Source organism: Echinops telfairi, unplaced genomic scaffold (genome assembly GCF_000313985.2).
Source record: "Echinops telfairi isolate 266 unplaced genomic scaffold, ASM31398v2 ScPeMD7_70;HRSCAF=299, whole genome shotgun sequence".
NCBI lineage: Eukaryota > Metazoa > Chordata > Mammalia > Afrosoricida > Tenrecidae > Echinops > Echinops telfairi.
In genome coordinates, this window is record NW_022103968.1 from 17,393,440 (window position 1) to 17,407,619 (window position 14,180).

General features: G+C 48.4%; 1 protein-coding gene across 1 annotated transcript in view; it reads left to right on the forward strand.

The window, feature by feature from the left end:
• Positions 1–53: 53 nt before the first annotated feature.
• The window catches only part of GPAM (glycerol-3-phosphate acyltransferase, mitochondrial), a 67,491-nt gene continuing 53,364 nt past the window's right edge, over positions 54–14,180 (forward strand). The window contains exon 1 of the mRNA XM_045291269.1: positions 54–68. The gene's annotated coding sequence lies outside the window, so the exon portion shown is untranslated. The remainder of the gene's footprint in view (positions 69–14,180) is intronic.

Below are 14,180 nucleotides of genomic sequence, written 5' to 3' on the forward strand. Positions count from 1 at the left end.
GTGGATATTAATCCTGGGAGCAGCCCACGGCTGTGGGTGATGGGGCTTTTCTGCGTCTATTCCAAAAAGTGAGTATGTGTTGTTATCATGTGGGGATCGCAATCGGTGCCATGAAACCAAAGGTGTATGGATCCGTGAGGTTTCTGAAGTGGGCTATACCTTGGTTCTGTGCTTCACACGCTGAAAGAATTCATGCCGAAGCCCGTTGTGTGATCCAAGTGGGTTTTTATGAAGGACAAGACAAGTTTCAGGTTTTATAGTCTCAAAAGGGTACATGCTATTCTGGCAGACATGCCCAGCAGCGTGGAACTGCACTGGGTTTCACAACTGGGCATGAATAACCTCGTGGAAAAGAGCACGGGATATTCGGAATGGGGAGGGGGGATGCCAGGAGGCCAGAAGCCCAAGAACCCTGGAGGCTAAGTGCATGTGGACCAAGAGGCTGTGGACCCCGAGTAGGCCTGGAGTGGGAGCATGTGCACCCACATGGGGGAGGGAGACTCTCCCCTCCACCTGCCTCCGACCAGGAGCAGGGAAAGAGAGCGAGGCCTTCCCACAGCCAGGACATTTCAGATCACTGGTTGGGGAGGCGTGGTTAACCCCATTGGCTGAGGTAGGCCCACCTGTGTGATGGCATGAGCCTGGGCCTAGTTTGGGAACCCAGGTGTACCTCCCCCCTGGCTGGGGCTTGCGTATAAGCATGCTCAGTTTGGGGTCTTCATAGGTGTTCAATGGTTGCCTGATGTCTTTCCAACCTCCTCTAGGGGGACTTTGCAGGCATGGGAGGGTCAAGCCCCCTGCCCTTAAATCTAGCTACCTAACAGATTGCGGAAGGGAAAAACCTCACACCCATCACAAACCAAAATCCAACAAGAGAAGTGGCTCTAAGGGGCAAGGGCCTGGGACCAGTGGGCCCCTGAGACCAAGAGCTCATTTAGGGTCATCGAAAGGCCGGGGAAGGGAGAGGGGGAAGCAGGCAGACAGGGGGGTGGCTCCCCACTCTCAGAGAGAAGAGCAGAGCCTTAACCCAGCAACGCCTGGCACAGTGCTGGGGTGGAAGCAGCTGTCCTGAACCCCCCTCTTGGAGCGTATTTTCTCCATGTGGGAGATGGTGGAAGGTGCCCCTGTGGCGAAGGTGTGCAGGGGAGGCTAGGGACCACTCCCCATGGTCATGACCACCAGCCAGATGGGCACACGTGGTTAGCACTAGGGAATATAACTGAGGTCCTCAGATGGCATGGGTCTGGAAGGCAGCGTGGTGTGTTCCCAGGACTCTGTCATGTCCCCTTTGAAAGTGCCCTGGCTGCCCCACAGCCCTGCCCCTCATGGAGTTAGCTCTGGGCAGCGGGGTACACTCAGGCCCTTCACCAAACTCCCAGTCCAGCAGGGAGAGGGCTAATTAGTGTCGCTTTACAGCGTGGGAAGTGCCAGCACAGGACAGTGTCTGCACAGAGCATCTCCTGTCCCCCAGTGCCACTCCTTTGCCCCTGCCTGTCCTTGGCCTGGAAACCTTCCCTCCCCAAGCTGGTTCTCAGACCAAGTTCTCCAGGGGCCTCCAGTGGACCCTGGACACTCAGCCTCCCCGCTGGCAGGCTGCAGACAGATACTGGGCGGAGCTGTTCCTCCAGGCTAATGGGGCCTAAGAATGAGGCAGTGGGTCCAATCTTCAGGTCAATTCCAACCCACAGCCACCTCCTCGGGTGCTAGAGCAGACGTGCACTCCGCTGGGCTTTTGTCCATGGCTGCTATGTCAGAAGCAGGGCTCCTGTCCTTACTTCCAAGACACCCCTGGGTAGATCGAACGGTGAACCTTGGGGTGAGCAGCTCAGTCTGCGCACCATTTGTACCACCCAGCCACTCCGGGTACCAGGTTACAAGTCTGGAATACAGCTGTTTGTCTTCAACATAAGGAACTACCATTTATTCTCAGAGGATGTCTTTTCTGCTTGTTGGGCTGCGAAAAGCGTTCTTTGATGGTGGGACCTGGTGATGGAGTTGATAATGTGTCAGTTTGTTTATTTATTTTTTTCAGTTCTTTTTTTTTTTAATCTATTAATTCGTAAAGTGTTTGTTTTTATTTTTTTAAAATCATTTTATTAGGGGCTCATATAACTCATCACAATCCATACAGACATCAATTGTGTAAAGCACATTCAAACATTCATGCCCTCATCATTCTCAAAACATTTGCTCTCCACTTAAGCCCCTGGCATCAGCTCTTCATTGTTCCCCTCCCTCCCTGCTGCCCTGTCCCTCATGAACCCTTAATAATTTATAAATTATTATTTTGTCATATCTTGCGCTGTCCGACGTCTCCCTTCACCCACTTTTCTGTTATCCGTCCCCCAGGGAGGAGGTTATATGTAAAGTTTGTTTATTTTCACGAGACGTCCTCTGGTTACTTTGCTCGGCGGTAAGAGCTCCAAGGCTGGGCACTGCTGTCCACCAAGGTGCCACCACGTCTGAAAGCCAAGCAGGGGCCCCTGCAGTGTTTTTCTCCGTTTCTGATTTCCAAGTGTGCAGCACAATGGCAGAGCTGATATATTCAAATTCTGCTCACTTCCCCAGGACCGCGGGCTGGCGGGGCCAGCCAAATCCTTAAATAGAAACTACTGTTTTCTTGGCATTCCAGGCTCCTGTATGTTTAATGCCTCAAGTATCCGCTTTATGGGCCAAACTCATGAAACTCTAGGAGGATGATCCATCACAGAGACCAGTGGCCATGGAAACAAAAGCCGTCCATGCTCGCCGCCATCAGGCTGTTTAATTTTTCATTGCTCTTTCACGAGAAAAGTAGATCGTCCGAGTCGTGTGAACGTAGGTCACCAGCGTCCATTTAGATGTCCATTTAGATGTCGCTTAGAGAACGTCTATGAAAGCGCCCATTGACCGCTTAGCCCTATAACACCTGAATTATAATTTCAGGGGAAAAAATTTTTTTTGCTTTTATTCTTTACTTTCATAGTTATCAATATATATATGAATGTATACATTTCAATTAAATGTTACGAAAACATCACGCTCAGCGTTATAGGGTTAGGCTAGTTTTCCAGGGCCCTTCTGTCTCCTGGCTTAGGTTAGGAGACCCTGGTGCCAAAGGCTTCGCTCTATCTAAATGTCATCATCCCTTATTGCATCTGACTCCCCTCCCATTTCAGATGAGGGCGAGGGCATCAGAAGGGCCCCTGAGGGCGCGATGGTGAAGGGGCCGGTGGTTGCTAACAAAGGCCGGTGGTTGAAGCCCACTCGGTTCCTTCACGGGAAAGAGACGTGGCAATCTGCTCCCATAAACACCCTGTGGGGCAGCTCGGCGGACCACTTCCGGTTGCCTCCTGCAGAGATAGACTCGATGGCACCCAACAAGAAGGTGCTGGAAGTCCCCTGAGAAGCTCGGTGGCTGGAAGAGTGTGGCTATCAGGCGAGGCAGGCCCCAATAACATGAGTGGTGAAGTCCAAGTTCTTGGGCTCTAGTGAACTGTGTCCGGATGAAAAGGTATCTATAGTGGGTAAGCCTTGTTAGATTGCAGAGGAGTGAGCTGTCTCACCCATGGCTGCAATGTTGACTTTGCTCTGATAGGCAGTTGCAAAGGGGACTGAAACTCAGACTCACTTCCACTGAGGTCAAAATATGCCTGCGTGGCCCTATGCCTCTCTCTTCATCAAGACCCAACATAGCCCTTGCCATACAGCACCAAACCTAAACCAACCCCCCTGGCATTGAGTCACTTCTGATTCATAGTGACCCTAGAGGGCACTGTCGGGTTTCCAAGGCTGTAAATCTTTTTAGAAGCAGGCTGCCACACCTGTCTCCCTTGCAGCGGCTGGTAGGTTTGAAACACCAACCCTTTGGCTAGTAGTCAAGTGTTTAACCAATGCACGAACAGGGTTTTTCTTTTGACACACAGTGTTGTCGTTGGGTGCAGTCAAGTCAGTATCGACTTATAGCAACCTGATGTAACAACAGAACATAATGCCGCTTGGTCCGAGGCCATCCTTACAATTGGTTATGTCTGAGCCCCTTGTTGCACCAACTATGCCAATCCATCCTGCCGAGGGTCTTCCTATTTTCCTCTTTTATCAGTCTTGTTCCAGGGTCTTGTCTCCCCTGACAACACGTCCTAAATGCTGGAGATGAAGTATCATCATCCTTGCCCCTATGGAGCCTTCTGCCTGTACTTCTTCCAAGACAGATTTGTCTGTTTTTCTGGCCGTGCGGGGTACTTTCAATGATCTTGACCAGCACCACAGGTCAAGTGACTCTTCCTCAGTCTTCCTTATTCCAAGTTCAATGTTCACATCCTTAGAAGGTGACTTAGAAGTACCACAACTTGAGTCCAGCACACCTTGGCCCATAAAGCAGCATTCTTGCTCTTTAGCACTTTACAGAGCTACTGCGCAGCAGATTTGCCTAATGCAACGTGTCATTTGCTCTCTTGACGGCTGCTCCCGTGAGCACTGATTATGGATCCAAGCAAAATGAAATCCTTGAAGGCTGCACGCCTTGATCTGCTTTCGCAAGGGCTTCACGTCTCGCTGGGTTTCAGCAAGCAAGGTCTATCATCTGCAATTCACAGGTTGTTAGGAAGCCTTCCTTTGATCCCGATGCCACGTGAGTTTTGACCTACAATAGGATAATTATATAGATTTATTACTTCTGCTCCCTGCCATTGAGTCAATCCTGGCTCATAGTGACCCTGTAGGACAGGGTAGAACTGCCCTTGTAGGTTTCCGAGACGGTAACTGTTTATAGGAGTAGAAGAAAGCCCACTCTTTCTTCCAAGGAGTGGCTGGTGGTTTTGAACTGCCGACCTTGTGGATCGCAGCCTAATAGTTTGTAATTCCTCATTCCAATGATTAATGTATGAGTACCCCTGCCTCGTCTCATTTTGAGCTGTGCCCCTTCAGCAAATGGATTTGCTCCATCCCTGTCAGGAAGGTGGACTAGACTTTGAGGAAGCCACTCATCCCCATTCATATTCTGGGTACTTTCCACCTTAGGGGCTCCTCTTCTGGCACTTCAGCAGGCACTGGTCCTGTGTTAGTCACATGGTTTCCCACGGCGAATCCCTCAGAAGTGGCCCCCTTACTTCTTCTTTCCACTTTGTTCTTGGTCTGGAACGTCTTATAACACCCATAGTGGCCCAGCTGGTATTTGAAATACTACTGGTACCATCATCCCCAGCATGACAACAACACACAAGCCACCGGAGTCCACCACGCTGACAGGCGACAAGTGCTGGTCTCTGGCACTTTGACCCCCCAAATTCCAGATTTGAGAGATAACCCCTGCTGGGTCACATCCTTTAAAATGATAGACTATGCCCTTGCTCTCCTCCCTCCACACCTCAGCCGGAGACACTTGCTGGGTGGGGCCACAGGAATCACAACCACTGTCGGTTCTAACTTACGAGGAGGAGAAGGGAAGAGGAGGCAACGGGAGAGGGTCTGGAACAGGCAGCCCTGTGTTCTGTTACTCTTTTTGTTCTCTGCAGTCGGCCCTGAATCCAGCTTTCAGAACAATAGGGATACATTCAGATGAGTGGTGGCAGAAACCACACGACGAGTTATTGATCCCCCTCCCACCATTATTGAGCTCCTACTAGGTGCTAGGCACTGCACAAGTAGTTGGCTTTGCAGTCTACAGGTGTGTATGAATATGCTATTGAGAAAATGCCATCTCCTTCATGAGATTGTGAATAAGAGTGGGGAGGGCATCTAGGGAGTCACTGAAGTAACTGGGGGATTCTTACTAGCCATGGAAGCTGACTAGCCATGGATGCACATCATGGAACATCAGGTTTGCACACTATTGTCAGGCATGAATGCCCAGTGTGGGACAGAGAGCCCATGTAATAGCAGACGTGTAATAATTAAATTCACTCCCCCTTTTCGGTCTCCAATTTGGAGAGAATCAGACCTGTGCCAGTGATTAAACTTGTCAGCCTGGTTCTGCTATCTCTACAGATCTGCTCCTCTTCCCTGCTCTCTGCCTCTGTGCTTGATTTTGACTCACTTCGACCCACAAGGCAAGGTAGAACTGCTTCTGTGGGTTTCTGAGACTGTAAGGCTTTACAGGAACAGAAAGCCTCATCTTTCTCCTGGGGAACAGCTGGTGGTTTCGAATGGCTGACCTTGCCGTTAGCAGCCCAATGCATAACCCTCTGTGGCACCAGGGTTCCTTCCATTCAGGCCAGTCTATGATGTATGATCATAAAGGTCCCCAACTGTTTTTTCAAGGTGAGGCCCCCATATTCTTGTCACTGGAGGGTTTTTTGGCCTGTCTCTGAAAGGGTTGTGACCATCAAGCAAGGGAAAAGATTCTTTAATATAGACTGCAAACTTCGTTGTTTCATCGGTTGGCTTATGCACAGAAATGATGCCGGGAAGGAATTCGGGATGTAGGAGATTCTACTTGTGTGCCTGCTTGTGTTACCAGTGCGGGCTTTCCTGGGGCCCTGATTGGGCCACGAGTCTTATCCATCACCTCCCCTAAGTTCCAAGTCTCACCAGGAAAGACCAAGCTTCAGATATTCCTGGAAGTTGCCTGACTAACGCTCACATGGACGACATCTTGTGCAGGTTAGCCTGGCAGTTTGAGGAGCATGACGAGGAGATCCAGGTGAAGGAGATCCAGGTTTCAGGAGGCCCCACCAAGGAACTACAGGGCGTACGGAGCAAGGTTGTTCTTAGAAAACTAGCTCTGGTTCAAGCCCCAGCTCCGCCACTTACTCCCTCTGTGGCTGTGGGAAACTGACATCAATTCCCTGACCCTCATCTGCTGCATATTAAAAATCGGGGATGATACAAGTCCATCCTGTGTAGGGATAGGATGAGAAATCAATTAAGCAGGCACAGGGAAAGCACATAGAACGCTCTGGTTAAGACTAAGGGCTCATAAAAATCTAGATTAATTCCTAACTTGTATCATCTTAAAAGGTCCCTGGGTGCCTGGGTTTCTACTTGACTAGTAACTGGAAGGGTGGTGGGGTGACCCCTCCCAGCAGTGCCAGGGAAGAAAGTCCTGGCACTCTGCGTCCATACAATTTACAGCGGAGACAATCCTATGGTGCTCGGCCCTTCTCTGTAACACAAGGAGTCACTGCGACTCAGAACTGATTCACTGGCAATGGGTTCACTCTTAAATAGTAACGATACACATCAAGCAAAATACCCGTCATGCATTATAAACAGCCAATAAAAACACGGACGTTTGGGTGGATGACAAGGCACAAGGTCGCTCATTCTGTTACTGAGGAGACGATGACTCTCAGAGAGGGGGTGCTGGTTAGTGGTGGGCCTGGGCAGGGTTCTGTATCTCTCCAGCCCCCCCAGTCGGACGCTGGCTCTCCCACACGCCTGCCGCTTCCCTCCCCAAGCCCTTCAAGCCCATGTCTTGAGTCTGCAGAGACCTGGAGGAAAATAAGTCTCTGCATTCAAGAACATAAGTGGTTTGCAGAAGGCATATTGTCAGAGGCTGTTTCCTGAAGGGCTTCTCTTTTCTCAGGGTCAGGGGGGAAAACAAAACAAAACAAAACACAAACGAGTTGCCACCAAGCCAACTGGGACTCAGGACAATCTGGAGTTGTTGGCATTTCAGAAGTGGAGCCCATGCCTTTCATCTGCGGGGCCTGTGGATCTACTAGACCGGGGTCCTCAAACTTTTTAAACAGGGGGCCAGTTGACTGTCCCTCAGACCACTGGAGGGCCGGACTATCGTTAAAAAAAAAACTATGAACAAATTCCTATGCACACTGGATGAGTCAGCGGCTAAGCAGGACAGGCGGCAGTGGAAAAATCACCCGGCGGGCCAGATAAAGGTCCTCGGTGGGCTGCATGTGGCCCACGGGCCGTAGTTACAGGACGCCTGTACCAGAACTTCCAAGCTGCTGAAGGTTGAACATGTTTACCTTTTTCACGGCAGGTGAAAAGGGGCCCCTGAAAGTGAGAAGAAAATGAATACTTTGTCTGATAGCGTCGTACTTCTACACAGGAAGATGGGACTGTTTCACTGTTGCTTTCAAACACACAGACACACATATGTCATGTAGACACCTTCTCTCTCACATCCACACCCACGTTCACACTTTCTCTCAGATACACTCTGTCTATATGCATTTTGCCACTCTCTCTCTCACAACCACACATCCACACTCTGTTTCTCATATACACACAGTCTCCCTCTCTCACACACCTACCCACTCGTTCTCACCATACTCGTACTCATGGTCACACCCATGCGTGCTCTCTCACCCACACTATGTTCAATGTCACCCTCGAAGGAGACTGTCCAGAGGAACTTGAGTCCCTCAACACTCCAGCCCACACCTGCCCCATTTCTGAAGCAATCCCACAGTCGACTAGGACACAGAGCTTCCCAATAGGACAGAGTAGGAACCCGCCCCCGCACCCCGCACCCAGCTCCCCCCAGAGTGTTTCCAAGGCTGTAATTAAACTGCTACATCTCTCTCCAGCGGAGTGGCCACTGCCCCACAGGGATCTAAGGATCGTAAAAATGACCTCTTTCATCCCTTGGTCCCCTCAGAGTTCAGGCTTGCTCCCAGCCTGCTGTGCTGTCTTACCAATACTGGGTCTCAGGAGCCACCGTGAATTACTAAACAGCTGAGCCCTAGCCATGGTCACCTTCCTGAGGAAGCTGGAGGGGCTGCCTCAGCCCTGCGAGTTAGAGCTGGTCTTTGGACTCTGGCCTATAACCCATAAGGCAGCTTGGGAAGGAAAGGCCAAAGTTTTCAGGCTCAAATGACTGCAAGAAGAAGCATTTTAAGAAGGCCAGTGACTCAGTACATGTTTCCTCGGGTATTGACTATTTGGGCCTGTTTGAGATGAAGTTTATGTGGGCCTGTTAGAGCGCTGGCAGGTGAAATCGTGTAATTACAATATGAATGGACCTTGGTTGTGATGGAGTCATTTATTTGAATTAAGCTCATTTGTAGTCTTAAGCGATGATCATGATTCAATCAAGCACGTACATCAGTAGAGCCTGAACTCTGTCTCTTCATCTGCCTTTTTTAACCTAACAGCTTCTCCGCTGTTGTCTTTCTTATCGCAAGAAGGCACACCAGGCATGAAGCACGCATCTGAATATATTTGCTTTACTTCTTTGCCACGTTTTTTTAACTTTCTTCCAGCCAGCATAAGAAGTACTGGTGGTGCACTGTTAAGCACGCCTCTCCTAACGGAAAGGTTGGCAGGGACAATCTGCTTCCAGAAATAGTTGTTGGGTTTGGATCCACTGAGCCAGTTCCAAGTCACCGTCTGTGTACTCTACCGTCTGGTCTGGTGCCATCTGGACATTTGCTGCTGTGCAGAGGTTCAAATCCATGCCTGCTTCTTCCCTGTGTTAATCCATCTTGTTGAAGGTGTTCCTCTTTTTTTCCCCCTGCCCCTCTTAGCAAACATGGCATTCTTCTCCAGAGACAGGTCTCTCCTGACAACATGTCCAAGGACGGAGGATGAAGCCTAGCCATCCTTGCTTCTGAGGAGCCTTCTGGCTGAAGTTGTTCAAAGATGGGTTTGCTTGTTCCTTTGGTGGTCCATGGTGCTTTGAATGCTCTTCGCCGGCACTAGAATTCAGATGCATTACTTCTTTTCTGATCCTTTGGGGAGAAAAAAGGCTGATTCTTGGGCACCTGGGTCCAAATCTGACCTTGGTTACTTCCTAGCCATGACCTTGCAGAAGCTACATAACCTCTCTGTGAAGCCTAATCTGTTCCATGGGGCTATCTTACTTGGAAGGTTGTTGTGAGACTTCAGTGAGAGAGTCACTGTAACAGCCTACAGTCCCGGGCCTGGCACAGGGTCCAGGCTGACAAATGGGAACGGTTATATTAATCACTCATTCGCACTCACTTATCCAATAAATACATATACTTAGTGCTTTCTCTGGGTGTGTGTGTTGGGGGGTAGACCTGGGAGGAGGTTAGAGTAATGATCAAGACATAGCAGACCCCGCCCCCTTACCTGGAACCCACATTCTAATGGGGTATGAGAGACAATGACCATAAAGACAAGAGGTTTTATTATTATTATTATTATTATTCCAGATGGGGATATGCGCTCTAGATAAAACAAAATAGAGTCATCGGGTAGAATGTAATGGGGCAGAGGACAGAAAGTTACTAAGTCAAGGCCTAAAAAGAATAATGAATCAGCCAGGAAGATATTTGGAGCAGGAATGTTCCTGGCAGAGGGGCAATAAACAGAAGGGCCCTGAGCCAGGGACAGGCTTAGGAAGGTCCAGGAGCAGCATGGTGGTCACAGTGGCTGGAACGTGGGGAAGGAGGGGCAGGTGGTGGCAGAGGAGGGAACCAAGGTCAGCAGACAAGAGCCGGTAAAGCTCGGAAGTCCTGGGAAGCTGGCTGGCTTTCAGAAGGAGCCATGCAATCTGAGACCGTGGATGAGAAATGGACCAGAGCCCTGGGCCTCCTTCCACGCTCTGTGTTGTCAGGACAATCAGCCCTGACCTTTGGTCTCTGGCACTGGCCCCTGTTGGAAACAAGAGCTGAGCGGGGCCCCCAGTGAACCCTAGTCAAAGTGCGAGTGCCCAGTGATGGCAAATGCACCACCCCAAGCCCGTGACGCTGCCCTGGCAGGACCCAGCCACCTCACTTGGTCTCTCCTCTTTACCGTGCCCCTGACTCACCCGCCGGCTCTCTGGCCCAGCCATTCCCTCTTTGAAATGATTCCTGGCCGGGAGGCTTTCATGCTTCTCCCGGTGGAACACTTAAGGTGAAGATCAGTTAATGCAATCTTAAAACCCTCTAATAAATTTCCAGCAACATAAGACCACCAGATAATCATTTGGGTCCCCAGGGTCACTCAGAATTCGCAGCTCAGTGCCCATCATTAGCATTTCTTTGGATGTCGGAACCACTGTAGAGGCGTGAAGAGCCCCCGTGACAGTATTTTACCTGTTTCAGCTTTAAAAGAAGGCTTTAGATATGATCAGGGACTCAGGCTGTTTCCACAGGAGCTAATAATAACAGCAAGAGAGTGAGCGGCCCATGCTTTCACAGTACTGCTACCTATCTACTTGGCTCATTTCAAGGTAAAAGTATACCTTTGATTTACCTCCCTTTATATACTTACTATAGTGGCTCCTTCTCCTCCTCCTCCACCTCTCCCTTCATCATCATCTTCATCATCATCTAACCCTTTATTGGAAAGCACTTAGCTCACTAACAGTAATGAATACTTCCCTTACAATGTGCAAATACGGGCTTCTGTTTCACCTCGTTTTAGACCTTATTCAGAGAACAATTCCAAGTGTGGCTCTCTTCCAAACCATGCTCTTGATGCACCGGTCCTTTATCGACATCCCCTGAGACCTGGAGAGGGGTTGGGAACCCCCTGAAATTCAATGCAACATTTTACATCTGGAGTTTCATCCATCGGATACCCAACGTATTCTCTAACCCCTCACCCTCCAAATGAAGAACTATTGTCTTAAAGATCAATCATTGCAGTTATCAAAGGCAAACTCAATTCCAATCTTTAAAATCACGTCGTTTATTCATTATGAGTTAGATGGGGTTGGGGGAACCCTTCAGACCATTGACTTTACATTCAATAGTTCAAACCACTTGTCAGCCCCTCTTCCCAGTAGTTTGCCGCTCCCCTACTGTCCTGATTGTTTTTCTCCCTCTTGTGGACCAGCCCCCACCCCTCTTTCACCCAAGTGAACCCCTGTGGCCCCTCTAGTCTATTGCTCTATATATAATTAGGAAGGTGAGTGTTGGTGGGATTGGAACTGGGGAAATTGATTCTAAAAGATCACATCTGTTAGGATCCATGGAACACGTGGGGTTGGTACCCAGTTGGTATGAACCACTCCTTTTGGAGGACCCGAATGGCCCGACACTCTGATGACAGCTACAACTCCTCTAGAGCACCCACTTTGTTCCAGGCAGTGCTTCGGTGCCTTGTGTATTTTAACCCTTAATCTTCAGAACAACCCTAAAACGTGGGTGCTATTATTTAACCTCATTTCCAGGCGAGGAAACCGAGGCATAGAGATTCAAACCGCGGATGGGATCTACACTCGACATTCTAAGATCCTTAGCAATGATAGATAATGTACTTCATTAGGCTGCAAATCATAGCCCAGCATAATAATCACATTGGACATACCTGAGCGGTGGCTGTGTTATAATCCTGAAGCACGTGTCTAGTTGGGAACAGGATTCCTATAGGTGTCACGCTGGTTTTTTTGTCAATCAGAACAGTTTAGCAGGTCACAGGAAGCCAACTGACGACTCTGCTTAATTAGAATTTTGCTAAGAATCACTGTGGGTTAGATAATTGGGTTACTGGCCAGGTAGGAAATTTTACTATTGTAACTACCAAGAAATTCCACTGTGTACAAGGATCAATCAAAAAAGTATTGCTTCAAATTCACAGAAACCTACATTAAATAAAAATAGCAACACGTGAAGCTATCGTTTCCCCATCAAGCTCTCTAGGCTTCTGAAGGTGGCTTCTCCACCGCTCTGATTAACACCACGCCAACACGGCAGCTTGGGCATTCTTGAGGGCCTCAAACACTGTTCTTTTTAAAAGTCCTTTGAGTTTAGAGAACTAAAGAAGGAGGAAGGGGCAAGATCGGGCCTACTGGGTGCAAGGGCTAAGGGCTCCTAGTAACATCCCCCTGGGATAGGCCTTCTTACCCTTGAAGAATGGACGGGTATACTGTCAGCCAGGAAAAGAAAATCAGTTCTCAACACAACTTTCCTGGCCTTTTCCTCCCAGCTGCAGTTTTCGATGTCCTTGTCATACCTCCTCCCCGTGATTGTCCTGCGGTCTTTAAGGAAATCTGTGAAGATGACGCCTTTGGATTTGCAATTGCAAAATAATTTTGATAGAGAGTCTTTCACTATTTTATAAGCACAACTGCATGTGTAACAGCAATGGGGAGAGGTATGAATGTCCCTAACTGATTGACGATTGGGATCACTGATCCAACCAGCCAGTACCATAACACAATGGGGCTGGAAGAGGCATTGTGCCATGTGGTCCTCTACCGTCTGGATTCTGGTAGGCTTATTCATGCGACTATCTACTCCTATAAACATATATAGTCTCAGAGCCCTTCTATAGGGCCACTATCACTTGGAATCGACTTGATGGCAACAGTAAATATATTTTATAATAGTCAACTTTCATCTATGGATGTCATCTTTTAAATTTATTTCAAATATTTTATGGAATAACAGGAGAATATTATTTCAGAAAGTATTTAGAAACATTTAGGCTCAAGTCACAGTCTATTGTGCTATACTTAGTCAATGTTGTGTTAGACCAGATCATTTAGAAACTGGCTTATAGAACACTGTTTTGGAAATCTCTCCTTTTGGGTAATCTGTAAGTTAAAAGATAGCCAGACAGTTATAGGAGTCTATTCTGAACACCCATGGGGTTACATTTAACAAAAGAAAATATTCGTTTTCCACTGTGTCGTGGAAAGTCATAAAACTAAATTTCTTTTAAACTATTGTCAAAATGAGGCTTAGTTGACCTTAGATTGCTGGTTCTCACGATTAGACTTAATGAGGGTCTACTTTACTCTGAACAAATAAGGGGGTGGAAACTCCAAGTGGAAAGTAGTTCTACTTTTCTTTATTCTCTTCATGAAAATTCATTCCTTTCTGATAGAGATTGACTCAAAAGGAGAAAACAAACAAAAACACCAGTCTGTCTCCAGCCAGGTGTAGGATTCCCATTGCAGTACATTCTCGTTCTTCTTGCTAGTCTATTGCCTGGCCAGCCTCACTTTCCTTGCTCTCGTTGTGGATCTCCGTCCCATGGGGATCACCACTCATTGCACTGCCGGTCACCACTGGCCATCTATCCCTCTATTCTTGCTTGGATGTTTGCTGCTCTCATGACCATGGCCCGAAGGATGCCAGGCATGGGAACCTGCTTCCCACTTTTTGTCAAGCTGAGACACCTGTTTTCAGCACGACCTACTCAGCCTGGGCCTCGCAAGTCCCTCAGTTCCCACCTCCTTCCTTGGATTCCCTTTCTGTTCCTAAAGCTGTTCCAGTGCTCTTGAAAGGTTTTTTGTTTGTTTTTTTAACATTTTATTAGGGGCTCATACAACTGTTATCCCAATCCATACACACATCAATTGTGTAAAGCGCATTTGTACATCGTTTCTCAAAACA